Source organism: Notothenia rossii (genome assembly GCF_949606895.1).
Source record: "Notothenia rossii genome assembly, chromosome: 6".
NCBI classification, from domain to species: Eukaryota; Metazoa; Chordata; class Actinopteri; order Perciformes; family Nototheniidae; genus Notothenia; species Notothenia rossii.
This window is the reverse complement of record NC_136909.1, coordinates 74890436-74914707: the sequence shown is the minus strand read 5'-3', so window position 1 is coordinate 74914707 and position 24272 is coordinate 74890436. Positions and strand designations below refer to the sequence as shown.

Below are 24272 nucleotides of genomic sequence, written 5' to 3'. Positions count from 1 at the left end.
AAGAGGACAGGGTGGAGAAAAAACCCATAAATACGCGGGGAGGCGAGCAGGTGTCGCAGACAAATGTGATTTACAGGGTCTGTGTCCCGTACTGTGCTGACAGGTAAGCCTATTAGGTTGATATTACCCAGCTATAACACGCACCAATAGACCCTCTTTAAAACGCCTGTGCAGTGAGTGTGTTGAGGTTATGGATTTAAAAAGACTATAATATCACATTGTTAAGTTGGCCATAAATTGCTCAAATCAATGATATTATTATATAATCAAATTGTTTTTTAATTAGTTGTATCAATTACATTCGTTTTCATCATTGAGCAACCGTACAAGGGATGTTTAGCTGGCTTAATGTCAGTAAAACAACAACATGGTGTGTCACAGCAGAGGATACTAGTTTAAGAGAAAAATCTAGGCAAATCGTTTTTCATATACTCGGAGATTACATCAGGCTTCAAAGCCAAAGAGTGCGAGAGAGAGTTAAAAACTGAGCTGGCAGAGCATTTCTGCACATCGGAAACTGCCGGGGAGCAATCACTGAAGAATGCAAACGTTTATGCGAAACTAAATGCACTAGAACATCGAGCGGAGATCTGCAATCGAGTTTCCCTTGTAATACTCACTGCATGAGAGACACGAGGCTACAAGGAAATTGCTACCACTTGAGGAGCACACTACAGATGGTGTTGAGAGCAACACAGCACTAAGCAATGTGTTCCTTAATAATGTGGTGAATATTGCAGTGAAAAGCCGAGTGCTTCGTACTAGCTTTTGCAGACTCTTTTTTTTCTGTCAGAAGTGTGAACTCTTTCATCCCGGATATAAGAGGCTGCGGTAAAATCCTCAAAGAAACTAATCGTGTTAAATGAGGTTTGTGTCTGTATCCATGACTTTTGAGTGTGTGTGTTGGCAGTGGGGGGTTATAGGTGCTTCTGAGAGACTAAAAACTCCTGTCCCCTTTGAATATAAACTCTGTGTCAACTCTCCACTCGACTCCATTTTCATAATTGTGCTTGGTATTACTCTCTTAACAGTTCAATCGTGGTAATCGTATCTGACGATGTGGCTGTTCATTGACTGAGATAAACCAATTTTCTGCGCAAAGCCTTTAAAGTGGTTCAAATGCGGGAGATGACAAAGCCCAAGTTTTCCTGTTAAAAGCCCTTAACACCGCAACGTTTACTTTAGCTTCCTGAGGGCAATCCTAGTCTCAAGCGGATGCTCAATTCATACAGACACTCACTCACACGAGCACATAGACACACACACACACACACCTTATCATCCAAGGCTGAGGAAGCAGAGGCGCTATAAAAGCCAACCTCATCTCCTTAAAACAGGCAGGGCTGTCCCTGGGCGTCTTAACACAACTCATCAACTGTTAAACCAGAGAGAGGCAGAGCAGTAAAAATCAATGCCCCCCAACACGGCAAACAGCAGTCAATGACGTTAGGTGGAAGAGGAAAGGGCTAGAATTTGCAGCAGCTTCTGGAGAGGTAAGGAGAGGCAGGCAGGAGGGAGGAGAAAGGCTATGTTAAGCTAAAAGCGGTAAGCTAATATATGTAATTGATTACCTCTATGCAAATAGGAGGGGCAGAGAATGCAATTTAAAGCAGCAGAGTCTCTGAAATCGATTGGCACCGTGAGTGAGGGAAGTCATTTCCCTCTAGCCAAGATAAGACACTTTACTATGAGCTGTCAGATACTTATCAGGAGGAAATTAGCAGAGGAATAGCATTTTCCCAAAACAAAACAGGTCAAGTGTTTCTCATCCTTGAGTGGTCTCTCTCTCCTGTACTATCTTCCGCTCCGATATCATCATCTGTTATTTCCTCCCGTTTAAATGCCAACTGCGAGAAGGCAGGGGCCGCATTTCATTCAAACAGATCATTTGTAATAAAAACTAAAAAAAAAACATGCAGGCGGGCCCCGGCAGGAGCAGGTTGTTGTTTGAAAACTGAGAAGATGAGGTCTACGTTTCGCCTCGGCTCCCGGGAGCAGCGCCCGCACGTACACTCTGACGTAAGACTGTCCCAGATCTCAGAACCAGATCTCACCAAAACAATATTTGCGTTTTTTCGCCTGCAGTTTGTTCCTGGCTGAAAAGAGGGGAGGGAAAAAAAGAAAGAAAGAAAGAAAACACTCATGGAACAGAGCACAAAAGAGATGTGGAAGCAGGCAGCAGCCCACACAAGAGAGAGAGAGAGAGAGGAGGGTGGCTCGGCGTCAACATCAACACCGGTTCTGCAGTCATCGCTCAGCAGGTAATTATGATAACAACATGTTCCCTAGGCAGCTTCTCTCTGATTTAGTTTCCAAGCACTTACCCTTCCTAAAATCTCCTCCCGATAACATCTGATATGATTACAAAGTCAAGATCCTTTTCAAGGAGCGCCCACTTACATGCCTCTAATTTGGTGCATAGTAACTCTCCCTCTTGTGACGGCTCAATGATGCTTTTCATCTTATTGCATATGCTTGGTTAAGATGCTGCACCGTTCAGATTTCCATAACATTTCAGAAGATGCCATGACATAAATGAACCTCACCTTAGTCTCCCAACCGTTATTGAGCGCCCCACTGCCAGCTATTATTCTCAATTGTAAACACAGAATTGCCACATGGGGAATACATCATTTCATTGTGTGTGTGTTATCATCCAGTTTTAACAGTGGGAGGTTGGCCCTGAATGGAGTCAGCAGAGTTGACCCTGTGATTACCTCTGCGATGAGGCATTTTCCTTTGCTGTCATCACAGCCGACCCCTTAAACAGCCAGCGCTGCTCAACAACCTCAACAGCAACAAGGCTAGGCTGTTGACATACTGAAGACATTTAAGATAATCCCAGAGATGTCTCTGTGTTTTCCAAGATTACATCTTCAAAGGGGAAACGCGGCCAGCAGCCTCAACATGAAAGGGAGAGAGATGCGGAGGGCTCTTGTTCTGAAGGAGGGGGCGGAATAGCTCAAGAATGCAATCATGGTTTTGGAGTGGAAGAAGGCCTGTCCTGGCTAGCTAAGCTGGCGGGTGGTGGAGAGGAGTGGAGAAAACACACCTGTTGGATGGGACAAAGAAAGGACTCTCACCTGTGTGACTGTACAAAGGCTGGAAATCACACAGTTCATCTCTGGCCCAGCCCTGCCTTTCATAGTGTGGTGTTCTGTCAGGTTAGAGGATTAAATGGTCTGGTTCAGAGGGAAAACAACTCACTACACAGAACTACAATACATTACTTTGTAGAAAATGTTATTTGGAAAAGTTTTGTCTTTTCTATATGGCTGGGGAAAAGCACCGATACCAGTTAAAAGTAGTACTCTTAAAAATGATACATATACTACTTTAGTAATTCATTTGATACCTATTATGTGAAACAAAGAATTCAGTGAGTTGCGTAAAATTCAAACCACCACTCCTCCCTATTCAAATGATAATACATTTTAGAAAGCGTCTAAATTATTAAGATATTTATTTATACCCCTCGCCTGACTTTACCACACACCACAAATGAATAGGTTTAAGATGCTGCAGTAATAGGCTAATCAGATTACATTAAAAAAATGCTTGCAGTGAATAACTGCCAGAAAATCTGTGCAAATGGACTTTTTGTTTAGATCTAGGTACAAAATAATTACATGCGGGTATCATTAGACTCACAAGGAGAGTATGTCTTGTGTTTTATCCAATTTCTAAAAAAAGAAAAAGGGTAACATTTCTGTTTCATTGAAGCTGATCTATATACTGTATATGTTTCGATGCCACAGAAAACTGATCTTTCTGAAAGCTTAAAAATGTTAACTTATGTTGCAGTGTGATGAGCAAATGAAAAAGAATGGTCAGAACATATGGACAGCCAACATGATAAGGTCTCAAAATTGCTTTTAGGGCTCTCTGTGATGTTTACAATGTAGGTACATTTAATTGACATTAATTCTGCACATTATTTGATGTGTCTGTAGCAGGCCAATACTAAATATTTTTGCACACTCCTTTATGTATGTTTTTATTGTTCTTTTTATTGTACACTTTTACTACTACTAAGCTATTATGTGCTAGTGTAAAAAAAAGCTTTTGAGAGATTTTAGGTCAAATCACATCAGTGTGGTCTTTGTCTTAAAGTCCTCTTTTGAAAAATGTGACAAAGTGTGGTGTTTGCCAAGTAAAAATATCTTGGGGTTTATTAATCCCAGAGGGAAAATCTGTCCTCTGCATGTGACCCATCCTGACTATTTAGGACTCAGGAGCTTCCTGTACTGTGGGTGCTATAACTCCAGTGATCATAACTTAACTGCCGCTTAGCCTCCAGGCAGTTCTCTCACACAGTGATGCACTTTACATACTGCATCATCACAAAGCATTTTTAGATGCTTTGCATGACATCTGCGAGGAGCTGTGAGCTGCTACTTTACATCTCCCAGCACAAAAACAAGCATTAGAGATGCTAAATGAAATGTGTCAACGACAAATTGCATCGGAAATATTAAATAAAAGGAAGAAATTATGACTCATATCTTCAACAAATGTCAGCGGTGACGTCCTCTGTGGCTGTGAGCGTCTCTAAATGACTCATGGAAGTGTTCACTAACGTGGCTCTGATGGACAGAGAAATCACTCGGCAGTACTTTCCTTCCAGTGACCGGGATTATGAGAACATGAGTACTAATTATAGTACGGGACTATTTTGACACGTAACACGGGGGAGAACTGTGAAGTTATATGAACACTATTTAATCACTGTCTACCACAGCAAATAGCAGGCAAAACAAGTCTTTCTGCTTGTTTTCTGCTCAGTCCTCTGGCTTGGAGACATCATCAGTGAGTCAGCAACCAGAGCCCAGAGCGGGGATCAAAAAGTACCGATTGAGGTCTGTCCATCATCAGCTGCACATACTGTACAGAATGAGAAGGCACCAACACCCATACGAAGAGGCAAAAGTCACACAACCACCAGAAGGCTATTTTTGAGTGGCGCAAGAAGAGATGGAGGAAAACAAATATGTCACCAGCAGGAGGCTGGGTAGACGGATCAGTTGAATCATAATCGAGTCTCACAGAGAGGAACTTATTTTAAGCTGCTTACACAGCCAACCTGCAAGAGCGTTCCCCAAAAAGGCAAATATTTTTAAAAGCAGCTTGGCCAACGGCAGGCGGTTACGGCCTAAGTTCAGCACAGTGAATTCTCTGCTGCGAATATGTGCGTGTTCATGTGGGCGGCAAGCGCTTTATACCCTTATACCGTGATTTAAACCGCTTCCCCTTTGCCCCGTCTCCCATCATTGAAATGACTGGAGGCAGCAAGTTACCGTGCAGCAGTGTCACACGCAGCGTTAGACCGTACACCAATGAACAGCAACGTAAATGTAGGCAGACAAAGCAGCATTAGGTACAGCATGGTTCCTCTGAGCGAGCTCTGCGGTGGGCCCCTCCTCCGTCCCTCCAGCCTCACTGGCCACGGTTGAAAAATTAATGCAGCAAACTGACAACACTTAGGGCCTCCTTCCCTCCCTCTCTCTCTTTCTTTCTCTCTCTCTCTCTTGCACTCTCTCTCCCCTCCCCATGTACCAAACAGGATCAATTACCAAAGCAGGGCTCCACTCAGTAGCGCTAAAGAAACAAGAGGCACTCTCCATCATAGCTGTGTGTGTGTGTGCACGTACAAGTGTGTGTGTGTGGGGTTCGGGCATGCTTATGATGAGCAGAAAGAGGAGGAGGAGGTGGTAATAGTCTGTTTGCTTCTCTCTAATGACAGCGGCAGAGTGGATTAGTGAGCCTCCTTACCCATCAGCATCACTCCTCCCAGTAAGTGACAGAGCATGTTAATAACCAGTTGTGGCCACTACCAGGAGGAAAGAAAAGAGGGATGCAGGAAGGCTTATAAACCCCCAAAAATGTCTAAATGTGCATTATGCGAATCACAGCGTTTCCTCCGTTCGCCTTCATTTGTATGCAGGTGGAGATTTAGAGGAGTTCCATTTCTACAACATCAGCCAAGTTATTCAAATGCAGCACATCTGACTAGAGAGGATAACATAAAGAAAGGCATCAGCAGAAATGGCAGCAGGCAGTAATCCCCTGGCCAGGCCACTTGTGTTTGCCGCGCAGGCAGGCAGCGCTGTCAGTGGCAGCGCCCATACAGGCCTTATCAGTGGCAGCCATAGGCCTCCTCTAATAACCCTGCTGCTGCTCCGCGGTGCAAGGACAAACAGGGAGACGGACAAACAGACAGACAGGTTTCACTTCCCACTTAAAGAAAGAGCCTGAGCACCAGGTATCAAGCCTGTCGCTACGTGTGTGTACTCTAAGTGCATTTACTCACTTTGTAGCGTGTAGTGTTCTGATAGCTTCTCGCGGGATGTCACTTTCATCTAAATGCACTCCAATGTTGACCGGCAGATCTATTAACCCCTCTACACACAGATTTAGCATTTCTGATTGGTTGTCTTAACTCAGGCACATCTGAATCCAGAATCATTATCACCATTCAAAAAGGTCAAACGTGGCGCTTGCCGCCTCTTCTTTTTGATTTATGCCTTTGTGCTATTACCTCTGTTCGCATTAATCTCCATCTGTAAATCTAATCACACCCGCCTCACCATCGAGATTCCTGGCGCTTTCAGGACAGGAGCCGTGGCCGATGGGAAACAGCTTATGTAAATACACGTGTGTTGACACAAGATGGGCAGCGCGCTGTTGCCTCGCTATGACACCACGCGTTGATGACGGTACAGATAAAAAACAGCCATCATTTTATTGTTGTTTATTTTCATTTGCTGTCAGCGTTCATCTCTATCTTTAAATACCGTCATCTTGATATACATTCATATCACAAGGAGCGTTTTTTCCCCAGCTCATCTTAAGAGACTGAGGTTGTTTTTACTGAAGGGAATTAAGTAAATGCACACGCAGTGCTGCAGGACTCAATTCCTAGTCAATGAATAACTCAAATATTGACACCACTAAATGAGGGTGTCACTCAGATGACACAAAAAAAGAGCAGCATAGTCAAATGGAATCGCTTCTTGGCATTTTCTGCACTTATGTGAGCCAATAATCATTACCCCCAGAAAGGCTCCAAAACCAATTGAAGCGTCATGAAAACATCTACTCTCGCGTGCCTTGAAGCAGCCTTGGAGCACTTTGAGCAGAGAGGCCAGACTCCACAAGCCGTATAAAAGACTTAATCAGGTCTCCGGTGTGGAAGTGCAGCAGGGCTTCAGGAGAGAATTCCCTCTGCAAGGGCTGATGGGAACCTTGGCGATGACACAGAGAAGAAGCCTGCTGGCCTGTCAGCTCATCTCGCTGCGGCTCAAATCAGCACTCGGCAGCGGAGAACTTCCACTGACACGCACTCGTACACTGACACGAATCTCCAGCATCACTTCAAACATCCACTCAGTCCCTCAACATCATACTCGACATGTGCCGTGTGTGTGAGACAGATTCTCAGCATAAAGACGGGGTGAATCACTCCAACTATTACATGAGATATTGTGGCGGTGGCACACAATCTTCGCATGAAGCTAGCTGCACCCTAGGCTGTGGGGAAGATTAACCGTCAAAAGGGTATTTTAAGTTTATTTGGGGACTAATGTATACATCAATTTGTTGCAATCTTCTGTTCTGCGTCTGCCTGACCTATATCTAAACCATTTCCATTCTAGACACATTTTCATTTGATTAATAAAACATAAACCTAGGATAATATCAATGAGAATTTTAGACGTCTTGAAACACTTTCCTTTGATGAGAACAGATAACAAACAAAGCTGATGGTAATTGTTGCAATCTGTTGCAAGAAGCAGCTTCAAAATGCACAACATACAAGCCCCGTATGAGGAGAGCTTTTACAGGAAAAATATACAACGCCCCATTTCCTTTGACAGATATAATCAACTCAAGATTTTAAGATGGTGACTGATATTTTATGTGCCACCAAAATGCAAGGAGAGAGCTTTTAATAATTGATGGTGTTGGAGCAGGGAGATTTTTAACCGCTCTCCTCTTGTTATCAATCATTAATGGAGTTTCCATCAAAAACACTTCAACCCTTCAAGTATCAAATCTCTCTTGAAGGTGGAGGGCTCATACTCAAACATCCCACTTAATCAGAGGGCACACAATGTACTCTCCCTTTCTCTCATTTCCGCATGTGCAAATTAGGATAATAACAGCACAAATTGCTAAATTGTTCACAGTGCAAGTGTAAAAGTAGGCATTTTTAGCTAAGGTCTCCTTGTGAGTGATGAGGGTTAATGGGAAAATTCTAAATGTTTAAATCACAGGGGGGGAAACAGCTTGCAAAGCAGCATCTTTCCTTTCTTTCTCTGGGTGCTTTATATACACAGAATTGTTTAAATCTCTGTCTGTCTATCTGGCTCGCTCTACTCTGCAAGGCCTGCCCGGTCAAAGTCATGAAGGACGCGATGTGCATCAGCCACACGCCCAAAGAGCCTTTACACTGATGTTCCCCTTTAAAACTACCACAAGGTTGAACACACTGCTGCATGAGCACGCTAAGATGCAGAAACACACACATCGGAGTCAGCTAGGGTGTACTGCTTTGGACTGACTTTAAGGGATCAGCCTCTCTATCTCAAAGTCCACCCCCCAGCTTAGGTTACACTTTGTAAAATGTACTTGTATCACTGCAGCAACTCCTCTTACAATCCCACAGCCACATAAACATCTTACACACACATCAGACTGCAGCAGCTAAGTGATAGCAAGTATGATAGACTATTCCTAATTACCCATCAAGGTGGTTTTGACAGGGCTGTATGTGCCAGTGATCTGTGTCATGGCGCAGTGCCAGCAGCAACTTGGTTCTGTTTGATATGTAGCTGCATCCGAGTAGCGGGTGCACGGTACACCGGGAGATCTGCAGTGGCACTCTTTCACTTTCTCTCCCTCCCTCCCTCCCTACTTCTCCTGTCCCGTCCCACCCCCCGCCCCCCTCCCCCCCCTCCAGACTCGCACTGTCCTGTTTCACTGGCCCGACCTTGCCTGTCATCAGTATAAAACACCTTTTTCTTGCTGCTGCATAACAGGCACACAGAGAGGTTACTAAGAGTATCCTACTTGTCTCGAGAGTTCTGGTGCAGGCTCTGCTTTTATTTAAACAAGGAAAGGATGTTTACATGCAGTGCTAGGATTATCATTTGCTTAATGGAATAATGGACTGACAGAAAAACATATTTTATTAGCTCTCTGAGGTTGTAAAGCACTGTAGAGTGTAACATAGCTTTGAGATGAATGCTAAAGCAAGCTTGCTTACTTTAATAATGTTAATATGCTGACGTTTAACAGGTATTGGTTTAGGTTGGTATTGTTTACCATGTTTACCGTCCAGTTTAGCATGTTACCGTTACAATATTTTTGAACTACTACTTAACACAAAATACAGCTGATGCTAATGGGAATTAGGGCTTCATAATTATTACTGAATTAATCACAATCACAATTTCCTACCATGGCCAAGACCTACCATGATTTAATGAACATAATCCACTTCGATATTGTTATAATATTAGTAGAAAAGTTATCGACAACAGGTATACATTTTAGTTCTTACTCTCTTTCCTTACTGATGGTATGTAATTTGGTTGTGTGTGTAGACGGTGGAAGCAGGGAGAGGCATTTATACGTGCCTTGATCCCTGCCGAGTCGACGCACAACTGTGGATTGGTGTCAGTGCCAGAACACATATTTAGGAGCAATGCGCTCATGGTATAGATGTGGCGCATACATCTTAGTTCCTACTCTTTTCCCTCACCCTATCCTAAAGGAGTGCATGTACGAAGACACGTTAGTTTAGCTGCTATAGGCTTAGACTGTCGGGTAGGGCTGCTCGATTATGTCAAAAATCATAATCTCGATTATTTGGGTCAATAATTGATATCACGATTATTAAAAACGATTATCCATTTACTTTGAAAACATCAATTTATTGGAGAATGTGAACAGTATGTTTTTAACAGTTGATTACCCTGAACTTTAAGTATAATTCAACTGAAAAACCAATAAATTAAAAAATGAAAAATTGAAAGAAAAAGAAAAAAAAGAAAAAAAAAAATCGTTTTATTTCGATTACGTTGTTTTCGTAATTGTTGCAAGCCATAATCGTAATTGCGATTAAAATATGATTAATTGAGCAGCCCTACTGTCGGGGGACACCTTACTTCTTCCTTCTGTCTGTCTGTACCTGTGTACTCTCATGTTCTGAATAACCCAGCTTCCCCAACATTTCTTTTTGGTGTCTATCTACGCCGGATCCTGAGTCTTGGCTGATCCTGTTGCTGTGGTCCTGTGTCCTGGATCCTGAATCATGTGTCCTGCATCCGGAGTCCTGGATCCTGAGTCCTGGATCCTGTGTCCTGGATCCTGTGTCCTGAATTCTGGATTTGAGTCCTGGACTTCGAGTCGTGGCTGAACCTGTCTCTACGGTCCTGCCTGACTCTTATCATACTACTTCCCTGATGACTCCCACGGGATTGTTGACATCCTCGTGGATTCATCTTCTTATTATAGACACATGCATTTCCAAACATTCGGTCTACCTATGCTGTAAAATGTATTCTCTTCGATTTACACACGGCATCTATTGCACGTCTGTCCGTCCTGGTAGAGGGATCCCTCCTCTGTTGCTCTCCCTGAGGTTTCTCCCATTTCCCCTTAAACTGTGGGGTTTCTCTCTGGAAGTTTTTCCTTGTACGATGTGAGGGTCAAAGGACAGAGGGTGTCGTATTGTCATACTGATACTCTGTACAAACTGTGAAGTCCACTGAGACAAATGTAACATTTGTGATATTGGGCTATATAAATAAACATCTGTTGATTGAACAGAGAACAGACGGGAATAATTACACTGAATTCATCCGCGAGAAAAATGAAAACAATTTGCTGGTTCAAACTTTTCTCTGTTTTATATCGTTTAAAAGATCTTCTTTAAAGATCTTTGGGTTTTGTAGAAAAAACAAGCTCCATGAAAATATCACTTTCAGCTCTGACATGGTGTTTTGAAATACTGTGAGACCTGGCTATTATACTGTACGTGAAAAGAATGAATGCACAGAGCGAGCCAGCTAATATTTGCTGTGTCAATGTTATCTGAAATGTGCAGTTTTTTGTATGTCTTTAAAGTGTATATAGGCGTTTAAGTTTACATTACATTAAACTAAAGCAGCAAGGCTATTCAAGGGCTGCATATATACATTGCATATGTAGAATAATATATAGTAACCTACTTAGTATAACCTCTATGTAATGACCTTATGTAAACATCTATTTCCCTTACTATTCTCTTCACTTGACAAAGCATTTACATGCAGATCATGGAGCCATCATGGGTTTGGGCTCCTGCCAACTAAGTGTCACAGGTCAATTATCTTTTCAAAGATAACAGCCGTGTCTACCATTGATCTAATCTGGGCCTGATTTCCATCTCAGAGACTTATACTAAGTAAACAAGATGTTAAGATATTCCTTTTGACAGAGGACGTGTGTCATAAAGGGGACTAATCTGCTCGTCACACATGCTACCCTTTTACTCCATGACTCTGCTGACTCACGTGAGACGAGCTGAATCAAAGCAGCTTCAGATTCACTGAGTCAGGATGGGCTTTGTAAAGTATTCCAGAGGCTTTGAGTTAATCAAATGGGCTAACTGATTCATCTTAAAGGACCAAACCAATGGATTTGCAAGACTCAGGAGGACCTTTAAAACGCGAGCATTTTGGGATTATTGTACTACGTGCCTTGTTTATTGTATTAGGACTTTTATAGCCACTGAAAAACGACACTTACTTATCACAAGCCTTTTTTTAAAGCACACCAAAATGTTATATTCCTATTTTTATTCCTTTCCCTGCCTTTTAGACAGCCTTTGGTGCCGATGAAATAAACTTGAATATGAATTTTAAGACAGTAAAAACTTATTTTAGATACCATTGTAACCTTTATGCCTTTTTTCAAAAGCTGCTCTACAATTGTTTGGTATCTTAGTTGCAACCAGGAACCATTTTCAAAACTCTCCAACATCTGAGAGCTGACAGTCGATCGCTGACAAGCTTTGCACTGACAAGCAGTGTTGTCGGGAAATCAAATCAAAATGGCAAGTGAGTAAACATGGAAGTGAAAAGGAGCATGTGAATTTAGTTGTTTCTTGCTTTACAAAGGTTGCTCTCAAATCTCAGATGTCGTAGGAACTTCAAACACACGAGCGCGAGGAGATTTGTACCTTCTGCTGTCGAATGCATCACTGCGTTCAGATAACTTAAGGGAAACATTGAACTGAATGGAGTTTGATGGATCTGGTATCCCATCAGATTCAATTCCCTGCAAGTTAAAGTAAATTATTGATGAAATTAATCGAAACACATTGAAGTAGGGCTGCTTGATTATGGCAAAAATCATAATCTCGATTATTTGGGTCAATAATTGATATCACGATTATTAAAAAAGATTATCCATTTACTTTGAAAACATCAATTTATTGAAAAACAATGTGTAGTATGTTTTTAACAGTTGATTACCCTGAACTTTAAGTGTAATTCAATTGAAAAAACAATACAAGAATATATAATCTTTTTTTTTTAATAAATAATAATTTAAAAAATAATTTAAAAAATTGTTTTATTTCGATTAGGTTGTTTTCATAATCGTTGCAAGCCAAAATCGTAATTGCGATTAAAATACGATTAATTGAGCAGCCCTACATTGAAGCCTAGAAAATGTTAGAACATGTATATTAAATAAAGTGCAGGATTTTTGTAGTTTGTAGGAATTTTCCAGCATTTACCAGTCTTGTCACATGAACTCACCTGCTTTGAGGAAAAATCTGCCACTCCAAAACCAATAGATGTCAAAACTCTGAGTGCGATCAATACACAGCCATTAATCTCTCAAGAAGGTATGTGAAATATCAAACTTGGCAACCGCTGTGTATGTCAATCCACACTTACACTCTCACTAACACAACCGAGCAGCCGCAATTAACAACCTTTTATTCATTCTGTCATTAGGTTCGTCATTAATGGTGCGGCCTCAGGCTCAAAGATCCAGTTTAACTGTCAAAATCCTTCATTCAGATCCACTGCACACCATTGCAGCTGACAAACAGCCTGATAAAAGCGATGTCTGGCTCTGCTCTCTGCACCTGTGAGTCTAAGAAAGAGCTTTGTCAGGAAGACGTGGGACACTGCCAGCACCATTTGACTTATTCAGTCCAAGTGACAGACGTCTCCACATAGAGACAACAGTTTAATACCATGGTGTGTGCATTTCTGTGAGACAGACGGATTCACATAGCGCCACATAAAGACCAAAACACTGAGATAGAGCTCTCAGATTGTCTCCCGTGATATCTGGACGGGCTGCTGCTACTCTTCATGACCCCGATGCTTTGAGCCACAGATCAGATCAGGGACACAGTGCGACAGATGTCTGCCCTTGTGCTCTGTTCCAGGCACGAGTGCTGCTGGCACACACACCAAAGAAAAAGGGAGGGAGGCAAAAGGAGAGAAGAGGGTGGGCACAGAGGAAGCATGGTGTGAAGAAGGACTGGAGAGAAAAGAGAGGGAGAGGACAAATGCAAGGAGAGGGAGTTGGCCCTCGGAAATCAGACGTCACACCGCGCAGACTTCATCGGCCGGATGAGATCTGCTCTGTCATGTTTCTGTCTGACAGCTCGGTCAGAGAGTGACACTACAAGTTTAGACACACCTCAAGCTTAGACACTCTCCCTGACTGACCTGAGGGAGGATCAGGAGACCTCACATGCACTTTTAAATAGGTTCAGCACAGGCAGGGAGGATGGAGCACTTGTAATAACAATCTTACGCAGCAAACACACCATCCCTGCTTCTGAATCTACAGTAGGAAGCCTGATCAGACTAAAGAAGTATTCAGAAGCTATTGATGCTTCTATACACAACTCATCATATGACCTCCGCACAATGACTCCACTTTTGCTTTGAGGAGCAACACGCAAAAAAGAGGATGAGAAGAGAAAAGAATGGAGCTAATTATAGCCTCACAGCAGGATGGCCAGAAACAAACTTGATTATCATCATCGTCAAGAAGGCACAAAGGAAACCTGCCGCCTCCCCCCTTCCACCACAATCCAATAGAGAGGCTTTTAGCCTTCGTAATGATTTACAAAGTGACAAGTCAAACAGATTTACTGTGACAGCCTGAAAGGGACCAGCACGAACACTATCATTGCTCACGTGACCAGACCTCCTAGCCCTTCTCCTTTTCCCCTTTCCTCTGCCAGCTCCCTTCTCTCAAGCCCCCACTCCCGCCTGTTCCAGGGGACAGCGAAGAATGAAGCTGGCTCAACGGAGGCAGGCAACAAGCCTATTCAATTCCCCCCCTCGCTCAACACGAGCCCCCTTCAAACGAGAGGGAAAAGCTCGGCTTTGTGGAAGTTAGTTACTTAAAGCGACAGCCCCCCAGATAAGAATCTGGTCACGGAAAACTTGTGGCACGGAGTAAACGGAGATACCTTTGTACAATTTTAACACCATTACCCTAGGTTTATCAGACTTAATGAGCCATGAATGTAAGGTGACATTTCCAGCTTGCAGGAGCAGCTGACAACATTTCTGCAGCAGCCTTGGCCCCTTCCAGTGGCCGTGAAACACAATTAAATAACTTATTAATCTGCAGAGGAGGATCATTACAAATGGAAAACATTAGGAAATTGCTGCACCACACTTTTCTTGCAATAAAGAAAGTGCTCTTTCTGCTTGCGTTCTCCATCCATATTCACAGGAAGGTATCTTTTGTGTACTGAGTGACAGAATCTACAATTGCCTTTCATATCCGTAGCCTTAAAATATGGAGCAAATGTTCGAGTCCCTCCAGGCCAGAGACGCTTTGCCTGGTGTAGTCATCATTTTTTCCCCCACTCTCCTTTTTGTGGAAGGTGAAAAACACCTTGGCTGTTCCGAGCTTTGAAAACAGAGCCACCCCTAAAACCATCAGGGCTGGCGGCAGAGGGATGTGTGCAGAGAATTCTCAAGGAGCAGAGACCCCCGGGCTACGCAGATTCAGTTTCCCCCTTTCTGGCTTCCAAAAACAAAGGAATTCCACAGAAAATCAGGGCAGGACCTCACCCCAAGCCACCGCTGTGGTTCCCACCCCCCAACCCCCAACCCCCAAACCCCCCTCCCTCTCTTGCTCTCACTCTCACAGACACAAACACACACACAGAACAGCAAAGGTGATTCCATGCAACCATCAACAAGACACACCTCCTCTCTTGTTAAACAATCATGTTGATTTGATATCTTGGGAGACATGGCTACAGAGACCTGACAAGGAGAAGAGGATGGGGGTGTGATGTGTGTAATTGTGTGGGGGGAGGTAACATACATTTTGTCTGTCTGCTGTTGTTGTTGACCAGCGATTATCCATTCAGACATTTCTCCTTCAGACTGTAGCCACAGATATTGAGCAATAGCCTCAAGATGTGGCAGGTCTGGCTGTGGTATGGAAGCCCCCCCCCCCCTTTCCCCTTCTCATCCAAATATATGAGTCACACATGAAGCGTGTGATGTCCTCACGTGTATCTTTAACAATATCAACACATACCATTCAGCATCCACTCAGCTCCCACTGGGGAGTCAAGTAAAGGTTACAGGATGGCTGTGAAAGCAATATGGCAGCTGAGATGTGTAATAAGTGTATTAGATTCTGCTAATATATGTAATCTGAACTAATGGGTGCTTGTTGGCATAGGAGCAGACAGAGGAGCTATTAACACAACCTCTTTCTACTGGATGTTTTACTTGGAAATTGACTAATTCTACTACATTTTCTTCAAAATAAACGTTCCCAATGAGTGTACTTAGAATTAAAACAAGACTAGAAGTCCTCTGCCATGCTAGCGGCACTGAGTCCAGCATTTGGGAGATTAAGAAATGTTTTCCGCACAGATCATCTCTCTTCTCTTCTTATCACTAAACAATAAAACTGTGTTTTGGAAGTGCAAACATAAATAGAGATCTGGATCTAATTAAATCAACTGCTCCTGCTCTTTCTACAAAATGTGAAGGATTCTAGAAACACAAAAAACATCCCAGTTCTTGGTTTTTCCTTCAAATTCATTTGAAAAAGCATGCGATTATCAGTTTTTCTCGGTCAAAACACATTCTTAAGAACACAACACCAAGTGAGCATTTTGTGACAGCAACCCAGCATCCTTTAAAAATCATAAAACATAAGGACCCTTGCTGTTTTGTCAATAGTGTTTGCCAGATAATTAAAGAGCCCTGGGAGACAATGATAAACATTGTTTAGAGGCTGATCCCTGGCAAGCTCCAAGCAGTGTATCATTGCTGTCTCCGGAATACACACGATTAGCCTGGTCTCATTACTGATATGATAAACGACGGCTTCCACCCTGGCTTTGGTTTGCTGGGAGGACGTACTTGTAAGAGGGGGAGATTAGAAAAAAGTGGTGAAACACATTGCCCCTGTAATAGACCAGGGATAAACGAGGGAGATGGGTTATCTGCAGTGAGATTGTAGATAATGCTTGTGATATTTGCAAAGTCAGGTCTGCAGACAGTTATAGTACTTCCAACCATCCATTATCAACAAGATCACTGTTTAATAAAGTAGACTTTAGATTTTGTTACACCCCTCATCAAAACTCGACCTTCCCTATCCGCTGTTAAAGCTGTGAAGTTAATGCTGTAGCTCAGCCCCGGCCCACCAGCCCGTCTCTCTTTTCAGTCGGTGTATCCACACAGAGGTTTAAAATATGCCCCTTTATCTGGGCCGCCCAGGCGGGAAAATGAAAGGGATGTCAGTTCTCAGAACCCTGGGAAAGCGCCTGGCTCAACCGCCAGTGTCAAAACCGAGGGGAGGGCACCAGGCGGCCAAACACACTGCACAAAGTAATAGACTTTTTCTGTCACTGAGCAATGTTGAAAGGCAGTAAGAAAACACTCTTAGCAGGGGCAGTGGAGCTCAAGATTATATGCCAATATGATTTGAGGGGCTCTCCATAACAACCATGGCTGGTTTCATTGACGGACACGACCGAAAAATCAACATCTAGTGTACAGCTTTCCCCCTGCCTTAAAAACGTATTTGTATTATCCTCTTTAAAGACAACTGAAATCTACTACTCATCAAATCCACCATATTTTAGCCTTTGCAGTGCATGCATGTGTAGGAATTAGCGTTGTGTGAGAGCAAACTGCACGACTCTCTCTCCGCATCATAACTGACATCGCAGGCAAAGAATAAACGATGTCTCTTTGCATTAGCAAATCCTGGTTAATTTACTTTGTCAGAAAACAAGGAAGTATGTATTCCTGGAGGCCATGTTGGAGACAATTCGACCGCCTTCAGAGAATCTCTGCCATCACTCTCTCCATCTCCCACGCAACCTCTACCAGAAAATCAACATCACCACGCACACTTCGAAAGACTGCCTACTAGACAAGAGACTGTTTATAGCGCAAATGATATTATAAACATAGCATGGGGCATCTTATCTTTAGAAAAAGGATCATTGTAGGCTATGAGCAAGGAGGATTTGATAACATGCTGTGTAGAGGGTAGGTAAAACTAAGAATCTTCTTCTAAATGCATTGCAGTTGTTTGAAAACATAACAGGTTTTAACGTATTGACTCAACACAGCAGGTGCATCTATTTGCTGGGCTGGTTTGACTAATAACTGGCATGAGCTCAAGCGCTGGGCAAGCTGCATGAGAGTGAGCATGAGTACAGTCCTGAGTGGCTGTCTGGCAAATGAACCCATGTGGGATGCTGTGTAAGGTGTGAAGACCTCTTGGAGGAGGCTGCAGTCTGCGCTGGCTTGCAGGCATGCTCCAGTATCAGGAGAGACAAGGCAAACACAGCAGATCAGTGCTGAAACCGTAAACCTACTGACCCAGCATGAAGAGGGAGAGGGGACTAATTAGGGACTGTACTTACAACTCAAAAGGAGAAGAGGAGGAAGGAGGAGGGAAGGCACACACAACACACACACAGAGGGCGCAGTTGGAGGATGTGGACAATGAGTTTGTTTAGCTTAAACAGGATTTACAAGCCAAACAGACACACGCCAATGCCACTCACATACTATCTCTTTTTTTCTCCATCGCTACCCTTTTCTCTCAGAGGCGCCTAAACAACACAGAGCTGAGACAGACTCTGTGAGGATTTCATCAGCAAAAAAGAAAGTGAGGGTAATTGCTTGCGATGGTGAGAAGTCCTGAGTGCAGGCGGGAGCGGTGGGCGAATGGATTGATGGATCGAGGGAACATTTTGTTCCTCCTGTGAGGGCAACGACTCTCATATTGTTCCTGGTGAGGCCGGGTGTCATTTATGATTCAAGGGCCCCAGCCTCGCGATGGATGGGAACGAGACATGGACATTGTGACGTTCCATGCACTCTTTTCTCAAAGAACATCAAATCAAACATGCATGAGGCGGTGACAGGGGTTGGCCAGCAACTTCTCTATTCACTTTCTCCCTCCTTGCACTCCGTTTCACTCTCTTGTCTTGGAAAAAAAGCACTTAGAGGACTGCGTCTCCCTGATGTTGGGAGAGCTCAAGGTTGAAGTGACTGTTCTTCAGAAACAGGAGTTAATTTGATGTTGCTTACATTATGCCACTTAAACAGATAGACCATCTCTAAACAACACATAATCCTTTCAATGCCAAACAATGTTTTGCACGATTTAATGCAAATAACTACACACCAAATCAGCCAATGTCGGTCTTTCACTAGTAGGCAGCCCCACTCTGATTGGCTGTACTGCCTTAAAAAAAAATCAGTGCACAAGAAGAGATATAGACGTGGTGCAAAACACTCAGATTGCTAAAGTCAAGACGGCACACACAGAAGGGTGTACTCATTCTCATCGGATCATTTCAATACACAAATATTTTTGAAACAACATGGCCATCTGGTCAAAAGCTAATGGTGAGCAAGTGTGATGTTAAAGTGTCTGCAAACACTGCTTTGATTTGATGTATTAAAACACAGTTGATTAACCCAGTCCTATATTCCTGGTTTCCATTTTTATGATACATGCTATTTGGCCAATGGCTGAAGTCTTTGCGTTATGTTAAAGCATGAGTTTGATCAGGTGATGTGAGGTGATGTGAGGCGATGCAACACTCAGCGTCAGTCGCTGCTAGTTCTTGATGTGGCTTTAGTGTTTCTGGGCCTTAACAGCACTGTCCCTGTTTCACCGACCTGATAGTAGCTCAGTACAGCTACTGTATAGTTTTTTTACAGTTGGTGAACAAACAATTCTGTTTGCTGCTTCCTTTGAGGTTATATACCTTGCTCTAGGTCTGAGCATTATTTACAATGCCTCTCCTGACTTTCGCAGCCACCTCGGGAGTCTCAACCAACCCGCCACAAGCCAAACCACAGTGCAAGGTTTGCAGCTTGAAGGACAGTGGTGACAAGCATGTGGCATTGAGGTTTTTTTATCCCCGCGCCTCACGTTGGCCCACTTTGACTCTCTATACCAAACTGATGTCATCACAGTCAGTCGGCTGTATGAGTTACATCTGCTGGGTGCTTCATTTTCTCTTTATTAGTTCCACTGCAATTACCAGATTGAAGAGAGCTTAACTGCAGACTTATGGGTAGAATTACAACAAGGTTTAGGAAGTAGTTAAGTGTCTCACACAGGGGCACAACCTCAGCGCAAACTGAATGTTTCAGGTTCTAACTCCCTCTAAGCTCTTTTTCTGAAAATTAGTCTTTAAATTGCTCTGAGGCAACACTAATTTTTCCTTATTAAAAGACCAAAATAGGCACGCATTGAAAACAAAGGCTCAGTCCAGATGAAAAATGCTGCCAAGTCGCACCACAAGTGAGACAGAAAGACAGAAAGAGAGAGAGAAAGAGACAGAAACAAAGGCTGACTGCTGCTCGGGACACAAGTGGGTGGGTTTTGGCTTATGGCGAGACACCAGTCTACTAAAAATCTGTGTCAAGTGAACAGGCTGCAAGTATTTCACAGCATTCCTCGAACCAACATGAACAGTTAGATGAAATGTCAGGCTGTCAAAACATTGATTAGCGTTCGCCAGGTTTTAAGCACTTAGCAGGCTGCAGCTGTGCCGACACACAGTAAATAGCAGCAGAGACGGTGCAACTTGGTAAATTGCTGAGTAACAAAAGCTAATTACTCCGACACGAGTAATTGGTTGTTTTTCCTGTAGACACTTCTAAGCAGTTTTAGTGTGGAAGTGCAAAGATAGGGAGTGTGTACACTCACTACTGGAAGAAATGTGAAGAATGACAACCTTGAGTTTGGATAATAGCTGCATGTGTTCGAACCTGATACTTGAATCTGTGATTTAACTTGTTGCAGCCTGATTTATTCAAGATAATTGTTTATTGTAATCATTCATTCAAATATTGTACAACCATATTGGCTTTTACTGAGGGTAATCTCTCCATTCTGTTGCCTTGTTTGGTTTAGGGCACAAGCATACTGTTGCATATAAACATACATCTTATTCCTCTGGTTTAGCTTTCACTTGTAGCTCTGCCAGTGCATGTGTTGTCTTTTTGTGTCTGATTATAATATTCGCTATTTTCCCAACTGATTTCTGGCATCATCTCCTACACATTGTGCTCTAGAGGGCCAGAAGATCCATTCTCAGTGAGCATACTTGCTTTTGCACCCAAGCCAGCACTTTCTTAAAGAGCCTACATTTGATTTGAAAGTGAGTCTACTGGAGCCTTTAGCCTGTTTAGTGAATCAGACACTCTTCTGTCTTGTCTCAAAGCCTGAATGGCTAGCTGGTTGCAGAGAGGCCTCAGGAGGGACAACAGAAGGAAAGAAAACTCTCACATACACACACACACAAACATCCAAGTTTCAAACAGTTGCAGATGGCTTTAATTCCTTGCCCTCTTTCTTTCAAAATTGATCAGGTAAACCACTGTGAACGAGTGTCCCTCCTTTTCATGCTTTTCTGAGATGACTTAACACTGCTTTGGTTTGTCAGGGGAATATTAAAAAAAAGTTTCAAAGCACTAATTAATGTGGTGCCGCTCACAAGTGTTGCTGCTGAAACAATTTCATTACATCACCAATTTAAATTACCAAGGAGGGAGACACTGGAGGGTGCACCCATCCAAAGATCTGTTTACACACTTTCTTTAACCAGAAGAGGACACAATAATGTGAACACCTGCAATCCAATGCAAGACTTGTGCAATAAAAAGTCACTGTGTTAATCCCATAATAACTCATTTTTTGTTGAGACTGTGTCAGATTTTTAAGGAAACTGATTTCTGAGGCGTTTAAACAGATTTCCTGCGGGTGGTGACAGTATCTCTGCTTGTTATCTCACCTGCATAATGATAACAGGATAGTAGCACAGTCACGAAGATATGGGTGGAAATAGATATTGCAAAACTCCACGAGTGTTTAACAACAACAAAGGATTGCTGATTTGCTCCTTATCACGTTCCCTTTAACTTCAGCACCTTACTAACAAGGATATAGGCTCTTCTTTCACCCCCTCCCAAAGTTTAGCTGTCCTGTGGAAGGGTAATAAAAGAGGGGCGGGCTCCTCCTCCTCCACCTCCTCCCGTCAGGAGCCCCTTTTCTGCTGCGCTCTGCCCTGGCTGGCCTCACATCCAGATGGGAGGAATTTTTACGGGGAGGGTCCGCCAAAGTTAGGGCTGTGCTGAGTCAAGCAGCTCATCCACACTCCCCCTGTAGAAGGGGCTAACAAATGTGGCACTGCTGTTCACTGTCAGGGATTCAGATAGTTGCATGTCAGGGAAACTGTGTGTGTGTGTGTGTGTGTGTGTGTGTGTGTGTGTGTGTGTGTGTGTGTGTGTGTGTGTGTGTGTGTGTGTGTGTGTGTAGACTAATTTGTACTGAAGCATGGGGGGTGTGTGCAGTGAATGTTGCAGGACATTACAGTCACACCTGGGCTAATAGTAATATTCACAGTACATTAAATTCATTGTGAACGTAAATGTGGGTCCAATTAAGAGCCCCTGGGGGTCCCATTGAGAGCCACTGATCTTTGAATGGACCCTGAGAGGATCAAATCAGTGCTATCAGTGCAGGTCAAGGTGGCAAATGTTGCATTACATGGTGTTGTTGAATAGAACATAACAGAGTAAGAAACATATGGAAATGTCTGCTAATTGCAATACAACAGGTAGCCGAGTCAACAAACCCAGTCACACTACTGACTGTTAGCTAAGTGACATGTAGTCTCAGTTTAGCATCAACGCAGCCATCAGCTGATCCAGCGAGACAAGACATTCACCCACACATACACACAGAGACCTGCAATCACAATCACATTACTGTCTAATGTGTTCCCGAAGTGCATGCACCTATCTTGCAACAATCCTGCGGACACACTGACTGTTTCGCTCCAGCGCAACTCGTCTATACAAGGCAGAAACGTGCAATACCCAGCACACACAAGCCTGGATATCACGCCGCGTAAACCACGCTCCGTAACCGGAATCTGCCCCCTTTTGACACGAGTTCATCAGCGGCTGTTAAAGGTTTCTAGGAGGTCACCCTATTGTTAGCAGGTAGTATCTGTCCAACGGGAGGCAAGCCCCATCTTGAGCAACCCGCACACACATTCAAACCTCGCTTTGCAACAGAAAATAACCAGGCGCGAAACTTACTTTCAGCTCAGACCTCAGTTGCAAATCCGCGTAATGTTTCTCCAAACCTCGTGTTTACGGTGCTCCTCTCTCTCTCGCTCTCTCCACTTCACAAAGACGACATGAGAGCCCCGGAGACGGTGTGAGTGACTGACTGAATCAACTACCGTAGAGCACGGCAAGTTGAAGTGTCGGATTACACTGGCTATTCAGTTACCAGAGAGAGCCGTGCTCCGCGGTCGGTATGAAAATGCGACCTAGATTCCCGCGGAAGGACACCGAGTGTAAAGGTGTAAGTACAAGCTAATGGACTGCTAACAGCACGTTTCACACTGGAGCGGACCGCAGCACACAGCTCCGGCTATTGTCTGCTTCTGTAGCATTACAGTCGTGTTGAACAAAGTGTCGTCAAAGCAGCGCCTCTGTGTTAATTCAACAGTAGTTTATATGTTTGTTTTGTATTATTAGTTTGAATAATGGTTAATGAACATTTGAGTGCGAATATATTTGGAATATACAGACAAGAGCGTATTAATAAAAACAATAATATAAATTAGACGCAATATCCAATTAATTACATAATTAACAACACAAACAATAATATTGGCTACATCCATAGCAATATCATATCAATAACATGTTAAACAACATCCTTTTCTTATTATAAGGATTCAAATAAGTGTTATTAATAGTAATTATACAAATAAAATACAATAATAATATTAGTTTTATGGTAATGTGAAAATAATGAAAAAAATTCCCATATTTTTTTTCTTTACCATTTTTTCAAAGCCAAAATATATATTTAAGTTTGTATTTTTTTCAAGTTTGAAGAATTATTTGTAGGATTTATGTATTATCAATGTTGTTGCAGGTTTATTTTCGGTCAATCAACTAATCAATTAAAGTGAGCTCTAAACAACAGTAATATGTTTTTATGGTTAATGGATATTATTTGTTCTTATTTTTATAGTTAATAAATAAACTACTAATAACTTTGTTATTATTATTATAATTATGGTTTTAAGAACTAGTAATATCATGAACCTATTACACTGTTCTTTTCTGCCCTGACTTGATTGACAGTTCACTAAGCCTCCCACACAGTGTAAACCTCTGCACCCGGCGCGCCGCTCCAGCAGATCTGCAGGCGGGGCTCCTTGTTTTGCAGATGGCCGGTCTCCGGTGGAAGAATAACAAAGACGTGTTTGAGAGCAGCGGCAGGCTGGGCTGAGCGGTGACGTCAAGGAACAATGTCTCCCCTCCCGACACGCACACACACGCACGCACACAGCACACACACGCACGCCAGCACACAAGCTCTTCCCTCTCCCCTCTCTTCCTAGTCAGGCAAGGCTGAACTGCCCAGAGGGAGGGCCGCTCAGCTCGCAGTGCATCAGATAGAATCACTCACTACTCATGCTGTGCCTGCACACAGGATTTCTCCACTGTGTTTTTTTTATTTGTTTTTTGGGAGAAGTAAAACAAAAAAACAATGGGGTGGCATATCAGTTACTGCAAATAAACCATCATACAAACAAAAGCTAAAGTAGACCTCTGTGTGTGCTCTACAAGCTTATTTCCTGTGGCTGATAAATTGTAATCATCAAGGAAAAGGTGACGAGATTACGTTTTGCT

General features: G+C 43.0%; 1 protein-coding gene across 2 annotated transcripts in view; it reads right to left on the bottom strand.

The window, feature by feature from the left end:
- zmiz1a (zinc finger, MIZ-type containing 1a) overlaps positions 1–22829 on the bottom strand; it is a 97983-nt gene extending 75154 nt beyond the window's left edge. Inside the window, exon 1 of one of the 2 annotated variants that reach the window (XM_079688760.1) lies at positions 22656–22829. The gene's annotated coding sequence lies outside the window, so the exon portion shown is untranslated. The remainder of the gene's footprint in view (positions 1–22655) is intronic. The other variant, XM_079688761.1, reaches the window with a different exon arrangement.
- Between the last annotated feature and the right edge of the window lie 1443 nt (positions 22830–24272).